This window comes from Panthera onca, chromosome D2 (genome assembly GCF_046562875.1).
Source record: "Panthera onca isolate mPanOnc1 chromosome D2, mPanOnc1 haplotype 2, whole genome shotgun sequence".
NCBI classification, from domain to species: domain Eukaryota; kingdom Metazoa; phylum Chordata; class Mammalia; order Carnivora; family Felidae; genus Panthera; species Panthera onca.
Genome location: NC_138349.1, coordinates 70,547,931 through 70,560,078, shown reverse-complemented (window position 1 = coordinate 70,560,078; position 12,148 = coordinate 70,547,931). Strand labels below are relative to the sequence as shown.

General features: G+C 40.1%; 1 long non-coding RNA gene across 4 annotated transcripts in view; it reads right to left on the bottom strand.

Moving 5' to 3' along the window:
• The window catches only part of LOC132685442 (uncharacterized), an 84,847-nt gene that overhangs the window by 17,368 nt on the left and 55,331 nt on the right, over positions 1-12,148 (bottom strand). For all 4 annotated transcript variants that reach the window (XR_009613104.3, XR_013550453.2, XR_013550454.2 and 1 more), the window contains one exon: positions 361-604. This is a non-coding gene — a long non-coding RNA (uncharacterized LOC132685442). The remainder of the gene's footprint in view (positions 1-360; positions 605-12,148) is intronic.

The following is a 12,148-nucleotide window of genomic DNA, read 5'->3' as shown; positions in this document are numbered from 1 at the left end:
TAGGAAATTAAGAGGAATTGCCATGGAATTGCCATCATAAATTAGATGGGCCGTCAGGAAAATATGATGGAATGGGCTGCTATGGAAAAGCTTATTTCTCTGGGCGCATTTATTTTGCATGAGTTTTTATTATTCAGTAGCTTTAGATTCAATCAATGTGCCTCCATCTGTCTTAGATGGCCAGGGTTTTTTCCCAGGGAAGAAATGGGGGAGGCTGCCCACCCAGACTCTGCCTGAAACCACGAAGGGATTTGTAGAGGAATGTTTTAAGAAACCAAAAAAGCATTTGCCTCCAAGAAGTTAGTGCAAAGGCATGTTAATGAACTTCCCAAAGAGCCAAGATGAAATTTAGAAACTTACAGAACTGAAACATGAAGCCTGTCAATACAGTAATTTCTTGGCAACTCTAGCCTTGTGCCTCTAGGTCTGGAGCAGTAAGGGAGTGGGCAATCTTCTCTCCTTGGCCTTGGTGAGATTCATCTTATGTTTTCCTGTCTCTGGAAAAGATTGTGCTGTCTTGGGAGACATGGCCACCATTGCTGTCCTCGGTAAGATGCTACCTCGCCGGGACTGGGTATCCAACACTCAGGATGCCTTCTTTATCCTGTCGTAGAAGATATATCATCCCAGCTTGTGAAGAACAGAAAGCAAAAGGCTGCAGATGGAAAAATGGGTTATCATGGCAACTCTTCCTCCTCTTACGAAAGTTGTCTGACCCACTGAGCTCACGGGGATGGTTGTTCTTAGGTGACCCGACACGCTGAATTTTCATAGAGGTTAATTTTTTCCCCCCAGACATTGTACTTGGTGATATTGGGACAAAAATGATAACACAGCCACTGCCTTTAAAGGACTTTGGTACAGAGGAAAATTTTAGATGAAATTCCAAGATACGATAAAAATAGGAAATAAGCACAAAAACAAACAAAAGAACAATTTCGCCGTCCTCCCCACCCCTTCCTCACATCTTCTCTCTACCCCCTTTCCTGGGAAGCCTGGGAGATTTATCTGATGATACTAGACAGAGTAACAAAGCCAAAGACCTGGCTTCGGAAGTAGGAGGCTTAGGACCTGGTTCTGACTGTACCCATTATGGGCCTCCTGGTCCTGGAAAGTCATCCAACAACTCTGGGCCTGGTTCAAAAGTGATTTGTTCTGCAAATAAGTTCTGTGAGGTTTTAATGTTCCTTATACATCTGTGTCAAACCTGCTCTTGCATTGGGCCTTGTGTAACAAAAGGAGGAACACACTTAACCCCTCATTCATTCATTCATTCATTCATCCAATAAATATTTATTAATCACATAAATTTTTAATAGAAAAAAGAACAGGAGGGGCACCTGGGTGGCTCAGTCGGTTAAGCGGCCGACTTCGGCTCAGGTCCTGATCTTGCGGTCTGTGAGTTCGAGCCCCACATCGGGCTCTGTGCTGACAGCTCAGAGCCTGGAGCCTGTTTCAGATTCTGTGTCTCCCTCTCTCTCTGACCCTCCCCCGTTCATGCTCTGTCTCTCCCTGTCTCAAAAATAAATAAATGTTAAAAAAAAAAACTTTAAAAAAAAAAGAAAAAAGAATAGGAAAAGAAAGATAGCAGTTATTACAATCATATAAAGAAAATCATATAAAGAAAATGTACAGTAGAAATTGGCAAGGAAGAAGTTAAACTTTTACTCTTCACAGACGCATGATACTCTATGAGGAAAACCTGAGAGACTCTGCCAAAAAATTGCTACAACTAATTCATGAATTCAGCAAAGTCACAGGATATAAAATCAAGTACAGAAGTCGGTTGCATTTTTAGGCACCAATAATGAAGGAGCAGAAAGAAACATAAAAGAATCAATCCCATTAACGATTGCACCAAAAACCATAAGATACCTAGGAATAAACCTAACCAAAGAAGTAAAAGATCTGTACACTGAAAACTGTAGAATACATATGGAAGAAACTGAAGAAGACACAAAGAAATGGAGGAACATTCCATGCTCATGGATTAGAAAAACAAATGATGTTAAAATGTCTATACTATCCAAAGTAATTTACACATTCAATGCAATCCCTACAAAATAATACCATCATTCTTCACAGAGCTAGAACAAACAATTCTAAAACTTGTATGGAACCAGAAAAGACCCCAAATAGCAAAGTAAGGTTGAAAAAGAAAACCAAAGCTGGAGGCATCACAATTCCAGACTTCAAGCTGTATTACAAAGCTGTAATCATCAAAACAGTATGGTACTGGCACAAAAACAGATACATAGATCATTGGAACAGGATATAGAACTCAGAAATGGACCCAAAAATGGATGGTCCACTAATCTTCAACAAAGCAGGAAATCATATCCAATGGAAAAAAGACAAATGATGTTGAGAAAACTGGACAGCGACATGCAGAAGAATGAACCTGGACCACTTTCTTACACCATAATAAAATAAACTCAAAATGGATGAAAGACTTAAATGTGAGAAGGCAACTTTCAAAATCCTAGAGGAGAAAACGAGAAGCAGCCTCTTTGACCTCAGCCACAGCAACTTCTTACTAGACATATCTCTGGAGGCAAGGGAAACAAAAGCAAAAATGAACTATTGGGATTTCATCAATATAAAAACCTTCTGCACAGCAAAGGAAACAACCAACAAGACTAACAGGCAACTGATGGAATGGGAGAAGATATTTTCAAATGACACATTGAATAAAGAGTTAGTATCCAAAATCTGTAACGAACTTACCAAACTCAGCACCCAAAAAACCCAAATAATCCAGTGAAGAAATGGGCAAAAGACATGAATAGACACTTTTCCAAAGAAGACATCCAGATGGCTAACAGACACATGAAAAGATGCTCAATATCACTCATCATCAGAGAGATACAAATCAAAACCACAATGAGATACCCCCTCCCACCTGTCAGAATGGCTAAAATTAACAACTCAGGAAACAACAGATGTTGGTGAGAATGCAGAGAAAAGGGGAACACTTTTGCACTGCTGGTGCAGCCACTCTGGAAAACAGTGTGGAGGTTCCCCAGAAAGTTAAAAATAGAGCTACCTTATGACTCAGCAATTGCACTAGTAGGTATTTATCCAAAGGATACAAAAATGCTGATTCAAAGGGGCACATAGGATCCCAATATTTATAGCCAAAATTATTGGAAAGAGCCAAGTGTCCGTCGACAAATGAATAAAGGTGTGGTATATATATACACAATGGAATATTACTCAGTGATCAAAAAGAATGAACTCTCGTCATTTGCGACAATGTGGATGGAACTAGAGGCTATTATGCTAAGCGAAATTAGTCAGAGAAAGATAAATATCATATGATTTCACTCATCTATGGAATTTAAGAAACAAAACAGATGAACATAGAGGAAGGGAAGGAAAAATAAAGTAAGATAAAAATAGAAAGGGAGGCAAACCATAAGAGACTCTTAAATATAGAGAACAAACTGAGGGTTAATGGAGGGGAGGTGGGTAGGAGGATGAGCCAAATGGGTGATGGGCATTGAAAAGGGCATTTGTGATAAGCACTGGGCATTATATGTAAATGATGAATCCCCTGAAACCAATACTACACTATTTGTTAACGAACTTGAATCTAAATTTTAAAAAAATGTACGGTAATATCATGATTCACGGTTGCAAACAAAGTCTCCACTGAGTTTTATTTTAAAGAAAGGGATTTCTTTGAGGGGTTTATAGACATTCTGCAACCGGGAATTGGCCAGGCAACCCGGAAGGGCTGCTCTAGCAAAGCCTCACCACTTTTCCCAACAACACCTACCTCCATACTGGGCGCCAACTGCACAACTCACCAACTGCACAACTCACATTGCAGGACCATGGGTCAGATGCCAAGAGCTGCCTCAGGACAGGCAGACCTTCCCCTGACCCACTCGCCCCATGGTGGCGAATCCCACGGCCAATAAATAAATAGACAAGCGTGCATGAAAATGTCTTTGGGAAATCTTTTGCCAAGAGCCGGTCGTCCATTTTATTTGGAATTCAGTTGGGAGTACAGGAAACTTGTGACACAGTCTTCATCTTTTTAAAAAATTACTATAAGAAACATACTCATTGTTAAGAAAAATAGCAAACAGAACAACATGATATAAAGTAAAAACGACAAAACTATTTCCCATCCCACCCATTTCCACTCCAAGAGTTACATTATTTAAAGAATATTTTATTGTGAAAAGTTTTTAGACTATGTAAAAGTAAAGAAAACAGTGTAATGAAACAAAATTACAAGCCCGAATTCAACACAATCCATCCTGATTCGTCTAGATTACCACCTATATCTCCTTCCACGCAGCATATCAATTCACCTGTAAATATATTAGTAGATATCTCTAAAACAGGAGTCAGTTGGCAAAGGGCCCCAGAAGGTCTCCGTCATAACTACTCAAATCGGCCACTGGAGTGCACAAGGGCCACAGACGATATGCAAACAAAGGGGGCCGGTTGTGTTCCAACAAACTTCATTTATATTACATGCTATGGGCCAGATTTGGCCCACAGGCCATAGTTTGCCAACCCCCTGCTCTAAAAGACACAAACTTTTTTCTTTCATACACAACTTTTCTCCGTCATACTAAAAGAAGTTAATAAAGAACTCCAGGGGCACCTGGGTGGCTCAGTCGGTTGAGTGTTCGACTTCAGCTCAGGTCATGATCTCGCAGTCCGTGAGTTCGAGCCCCACGTCAGGCTCTGTGCTGACGGCTCAGAGCCTGGAGCCTGCTTCGGATTCTGTGCCTCCCTCTCTCTCTTCCCCTCCCCTGCTCGTGCTCTGCCTCTCTCTGTCTCAAAAATAAAATAAAAACATTAAAAAAAATTTAAAAAAAAATAAAGAACTCCAGTCTTTAATATCCTCAGACCTAAAAATGCTAATAATTCCTTACTATTATCAAAGTCGGTGAGTGTTCGCTTTTCCTGGATTGTATTGTAATCTTATTTACACTTTGTTTATTTCTGCATACAGTTCATTTAAGTCAGAATCAAAATAAGACCCACACATTCCAATTGCTTGTTATATCTTCTAAGTCTCTTCTAACCTCCAATGCATCCCCCGTCTCTTTCCTCCCCTTAAAATATTTGTTGAAGAAACAGAGTCTCAATTGTCTTGTACGTTTTCCAGTTCAGGTTTTTTGATTATATCTCTGTGGTAACACTTAGCGTGTTCCTCTGTCCCTTGTATTTCTTATAAGTCACTAGTAAGATTTAGAGTCTTGATCAGATTTAACTTAATTTTTTTTTTCTTTGTCCCAGGACTACTTCTTCAGGAGGCACATGATTCTGATGGTTTCCTTCTCTGTAATGTCATCAACCACTGATAGTCATTGTCTGGTCATATCTTAAGTTTGCTATCCCTTTTTCATTTATCGGTTAAATTCCTTTAAAGAGGAACTCTACTATTTGGTTATTCTGAAATGCAGGTCATACGAGAAACCTGAAATAGTCCTCTGCTTCTTTTCTTTAATGTACTTGTTTTTAAAATAACGAAATGATTCCCTGAAACCCTCCAAAGACATCCAATGAACGTTTCCTCTTTTTGATGTCATTATGAGCCTATAGATTTAAATACTGCAGTCATGATCCTTATTAATGTTAAAATTGTCCCATCTTTGATTAAGAACTTGTTCAGGTTAGGTCTTCAGTCCTGTGGACATCATTCTAGTATTATTTCATAGCGTCTTTTCTTTCCAGTATGACAAAATTTCCAGGCTCATTTGCACCCCAGACTAGATGCAGGCATTTCTCTGAAGACTCCTGGTTCCTTCTAGTGGTTAGTGACATTTAGAGAACATAATCTAGATTGGAAGGATGCTTACTGCTACCATGTTGGTCTTTGTGCCTAGGGTTTGGGATGGATAGAGCTAAAAAACATGTTTTGTGTTGTTGAGGATAAAATGCATTGTGAGTTCATACTGATGTTTCCAATTCAAATTTAGGGCTATGGGGTTTGTACATAACATCGTCAATTTTACATTTGTGTTTCTTTTCAACCATGCCAAAAAATTTCAACTTTCAACACCACCAGCATAATTACTTTTCCTATAATAATGCACACAAAATCTCCAAATAACAATATCAACCTTACTATCGACAATATGATTACTGAAACAGTATATTGGGGGGTTTCTTATTTGGTTAGGTCGTTTGGCTTGGTTTATATCCTTACGGCATATCCCCAGAAGGGATCTACAGTTAAAATTTTCTGTTTTAGAGTCAATTGGAATAGATCCTTTTCAGAAGTATGCCCCACCCAGGAACAGGTTCATTTGTTTTCCTTTACTTTCAATTTCCAGCAATTCATTTTTTTTTAATTTATTCAGCTTTGTTTTAGAATTCTCCATAATATTTACATAAGTCCAAAATTAAATATACAAAATGAGGTACATTCGAAGAAGTCTACTTTCTATGTTCTCTCACTATTGCCTCCCTCTCCTATAGACAACCATTTTTAATGTTTTATCCTGCCATCCTTTGAAACGTACATAAGCAAATGTATATCTTTTGTATTTTTTTCTTTTCTTGGTTGAATCGCCTTCTGCGTACATCTACAAGGAAGATAGAGTTGGCAGTGTTCCCCCAAAATCTGATCATGAAACTCTTTTCCAAAGGAGCATCCCACGGGGTAAATATTGGGCAAAATTCATTTGGGAAATGTTGCTACAATTCAGAGAGAAAAGAAAAATAAATAATCTACAGATGCTCCGTAAGTACAACTCTTCTAAGAACATAGACCTGCGACTGACAGTTTGCAACTGTGATTGCAAAGTCCTAAGCATTGCAATTACTTGACTCCTCACATGGCAGGTTGGTTCTCCACTGACATTTTTCCCCCCTTTACTGCCAGTCACCTCTGAACAGGGTTACTTCCCGGCACTGTGAGCGGTACTCAGTCACCAAAGATCACAAAATAATCCACGAAGGCATTTTCCCGTTGTTTCACCTCTATTCTCTCTTCTTCAATGTCATTAATCCAGCGTTTCCTCCTTGCTCACAGATCCAAGCGCACCTCCTGCTCTGAAGAAGCCACACAGTAGGCCTCTTTGTCAGAGGACTCATTCTTTGTCCCCACGGATTCCTCTTGCGTAGTTCCTGTATCTGTCGTTAAAAGGCTTCTGTCTTTGCTCCCAGCCCCAGTGGTGGTTAGTGTTTGGACAGAAAATAGGAAGATTTGACTCCTCACTGGTGATACATCAAGGGGGAATTAATAAAGGATTCTGAGCAGCACTCAGTCGACCCGAATTCTTGAATTCTTGCGGAGATAGGGCTTTCAGGAACCCTGATGAAGAGATCAACCCCACTCTCTGTTTCCACTGAGCTCTTCAACACAGCACTATGGCAAGTTGGCCAATAAAACAACCCAGCGTGAATGACTACAAAGCTACAATCATGTCCCTAGAGAGCTCACTGGGATGGAGACGAGTATTTCATGAAAAAGGCTAGATCACTGCAGAGGTAAAGGGTTCATCTAAATCAGTGTTTGGAGTTGCCAGTGTGTCAGCCAGCAAAGTGAGGTTTTTATTTTGCTTTGACTCTAGCTATTCTCCTCCAGGGCTTCTCTTGTTCCTGTGTCTGAACCTCTCCCTGTAGGAGGCCTTCAGCCACCTAATCCTGAGGCATACTTTCTATACGGTCTAAGCAGCCTACCAAGGGAAAGTAATTCTTGTACCCAGTACCCTGTCACCTCTTACACTTTCCTTATTCCTTTACTTTCCATCCGGTCCTAAAAGACAAGTGTTTTCTCGTTGGCCCCTGCCCATGTGCCTGAGATCTTTAGCTGGTGTTTGTCCAAGAACAGTCCATATAACGCCTGTATCAAAATCACCTTAGGGTGCCTATTAAAATGCAAACTATGGGGCACCTGCGTGGCTCAGTCAGTTAAGCGTCTGACTTCAGCTCAGGTCATGATCTCACGGTTCCTGAGTTTGAGCCCTACGTTGGACTCTGCTGTCAGCACGGAGCCCGCTTCAGATCCTCACCGCCCCCCTCTCTGCCCTTCCACTGCTCACTCTCTCTGTCTCTCAAAAATAAAGAAACATTTAAAAACACGAAAATGCAAATTATAAGGTCCTATCCTAGACCTTCTCTTGTAGGAGGCTTGGAACCTGCCTTTTGGCAAACACTTAAATGCTTCTCTTTGCATTAGAGGTTAAGAGTCACTGACCCCGCCCCTCCTATTTGTAGATCTGGCAGCTGGGCATCACCTCAGCTAATCTCTGTTTCTCTAGAAAGCCTTTTATATATTTGCAGAGTAGCTCTATCTGCCTCATGCACATAGGCTCATACTATTAAATACACTGCTGTAAATTTGCTTTACCCCAAACAGTCTCATGAACTTAACACATCAAATCTCTATAGTCTTATTTAGCTGTCATCAAAAGAGACTTCCAAATATGTATATATATATATATATATATATATATATATATATATATGTGTGTGTGTGTGTGTGTGTGTGTGTATAAAGAAAAAGAAGAGTCCAAAATTGCCTTCTCCCATTAAAAAAAAAAAAAAAAGAAAAAAAACCTGAACAAACTATTTTCAGACCTTGGAAATTGGACTAAATTAGCCCTAGAATAAACACTCTAGACTCTAGACCTAGAACTTAAAAGCAAGCTTGGAAAGGACCAAACTGACCTATGAATATTTGATTGTTTGTCAGATCAAACCCTACCACTCTTTAAAGGAATAAAATAATATTTAGCATTCAATAATAAAAAAAAAAATGCCATGTCCTACAGCCAATAAAAAAATTACTAGACTTCCAAGAAGGAGAAAAATGTGATACATAATCCGTAAAGATCAGTCCACAGTAAAAGTTCCAGAAATAATAGGGAAAATGGAATAATCAAACAAAAACACTAACGCAGACATTATAAATGTATGATAGCTCAAAGATTTAAAGGAAAACATGAGTATAATGAGGAGAGAAGTGAAAGGTATAAAAGGGAAGCAAATGAGAAATACAATATCCAAAATGAAAATTTTGCTAAGTGGAATTTACAGATCCGACATCTCAGGAAAAAAAAAAAAAAAAAAAAGACAAACAGCAAGGAACTTGAATGCAAAATGAAACACAAAAAGAAAAAAAGTACTTAAAAAATGAAAAGAACCTCAGTGATCTGTGGAACATGATCAAGTGTCTGTATATACATATATATTATATGTATATAACATACATATAATTACAATATAAATATATAATTAGAATCCAAAGAAAAAGTAGGATTGAAAACAAAAATTCTTGAAGAAATAATGTCTGAGGGAGATTTCTGAGAACCTGTCCAAGTAGAAGGACCCTAAATCACCTTGCCCCGTGGACAAACCTAGATAACAGCCACATCAGGGACTCTAACCCAGAAAGCGACCCAAAGACCGGCAGAACAGACTTGCCACAGTGAATTGTGAAAGGAGGCCCTGTTGAAAAAGGTAGGAGGGACAGAGACATGGTGAGGAACTAAACTGGCCAGACGAACCACAAATGCGTGGGACACCACAAGCACAGAGCAGAGGAGCAGACCCCACACCAAGCACCCCAGACACCTGCACTGGGAAGTCGAGCCTTCATAACACTTGGCTTTGAAAGCCAGCAGGGCTTAACTTTGCAAGTTTTCGCAATCAGCAGGGCTTAACTCTGGGTACTTTAAAAGTCAGCAGGCTTAGCTCTGGGGAAGCTGGAAGGCGATAGGAAACTGAGTCCCCACCCTTACAGAGACAGCACAACAAACAACTCAGGGGATAGAGCATAGCAGCAGCAGTCTGAAAAGTACCTGGGGTATACATGAAGGAGATTTATTTATTAATCTCAGAACATGTGCTGGAAGGACAAGGACCTTTTTTTTTAATGTTTATTTTCAAGAGAGAGAGAGAGAGAGAGAGAGCATGAACAGGGGAGGGGCAGAGAGAGAAAGAAGGAGACACAGAATCTGAAACAGGCTCCAGGCTCTGAACTGTCAGCACAGAGCCTGACGTGGGGCTTGAACTCTCAATGGCAAGATCATGGCCTGAGCTGAAGATGGACGCTTAACCGACTGAGCCACCCAGGCGCCCCTGGAGGGGAGAAAGACCTTTAAGAGTGTTCTTCAAGAACGAAACAGCTGGCAGGTGCTATTTCTCTCCCCTCCCCCAGCCTTGGTGGGAACAAGCACAAACAACCTACGTTTACCTTGCCAACACCACACAAACTGCCCCCATGTTCTCCTACGTATCGGCCCCATTCAACCCACCTCACTCAGCAATCATCTCTCCAAAGCGGCTCCTGCTATGTCACATCCAGAAAGCAGCCCTGGCAGGGACCCGAGTCATTCCAAAGTGACTCCTGCCCTGGGGAGAGGGGAATATAACCACACGTACACCAGGTCAACTGCAGCCCCAGCAGACAAGTGATCTGACTGCTGGCCCTGCCCACCAACAAAAACTCTCAGGGGCAGCACAGGGAGAGAGCCTGCAATTGGGTATGACTTCAGCCCCAGCAAATGGGTTGAGGGTAGGCATCTGGTCCGACTGCTAACACCGACCAACTACAAAGCCCATGGTAGCTTTAGACTGGTCTCTTAACAGAACAAGGACCAAACCCTGTCCTCAACAGGCAAACTGGGCCATTATAGCCAACTGGACTGAAGGCAAACCCAGCTCAGCCACAACACTCGGGTGCATGCACACCACACAGGAAACACTCCTCAAGTGCCTGGTTCTGGTAAACGGGGGACATTGTGCTACCGAACACCATAGGACCTCTTTTTCATAAGGCCACTACTTCAAGTTCAGGAGATATCACTGATTTACCTAATGCATCAAAACAAACAGAGTAAGACAAAATGAAGAGAGAGAGGATCAGGTCCTAAGTGAAAGGACAGCAAAACAACAGCAAATGTGCTAACTGAAAAAGATAAGCAATATGCCTGATAAAAAAAATCAGAGTAATAGTTGTAAAGACACTCACTGCACTTAGAAAGAGTGGAAGAAAGATCTCACTGGGAACACCAACAAAGAGATAGAAAATATAAAAGAGAACCCATCAGAGACAACGAACTCAGTAACTGAAATTAAAAATATGCTAGAGGAAATCAACAGCAGATTAGAGGAGAAAGAATGGATCAATGACCTGGAAGAAGAGTAATGGGAAGGAACTAGCTGAACAGCAAAAAGAGAAAAAGAATGGTACCAAATAAAAATAGGCTAAGGAAATCCAACGACATCATCAAGCATAATATTTGCATTATAGAGATCCCAGGAAAAGAGAGAGAAAGAGAGACAGAAATTTTATTTGAAGAAATAATAGCTGACAATTTCTCTAATCTGGAAAAGAAAACAGACACGCAGATCCAGGAGCCATAAACAGTTTCCAACAAAACCAACCCAAGGAGGTCCATACCAAGACTCATAATAATTAAAATGTAGTGATAAAGAGAGAATTTTTATAGCAGCAAAGGAAAAGAAAATGGTTGCATACAAAGGAAACCTCATGAGGCTATAAGCCGATTTTTCAGTAGAAACTTTTCATGCCGGAAAGGAGTGGCATGATATATTCAAACTGCTGAAAGAAGTAACACTGCAGCCGAGAACACTCTACCCAGCAAGGTTGTCATTCAGAATAGAAGGAGAGATAAAGAGTTTTACAAACAAACAAAAGTTAAGGGAGCTCATCACCACTAAACCAGCCTTACAAGAAATGTTAAAGGGAATTCTTTGAGTGAAAAGAAAAGGCCATAATCAGGAGTAAGAAAATGATGAAAGGAAAAAGTTTCACAGGTAAATACAAACATAATAAAACCAGTAGATGAATCACTTATGAAACCAATGCAGAGGCTAAAGCACAAAGCAATAAAATCAATGATATCTATAAAAATCAGTAAGGAATTCACGGAATAAAAGATTTACAGCATGACATCATATACATAAAATATGGCAGGGGAATAAAAATTTAGTGCTTTTCAAATGGATTCAAACTTAAGTGACCATCAACAATATAGGCTACTACGTGTTATATTGAACGTAATGGTAACCACAAATTTAAAAAACCTGTAATAGATATGCAAAAAACAAAGAGAAAGGAATCCAAGCATATCACTAAAGAACGCCTTCAAACCACAAGGAAAGAGAACAAGAGAAGAAAGGAATAGAGCAGAACTACAAAAAC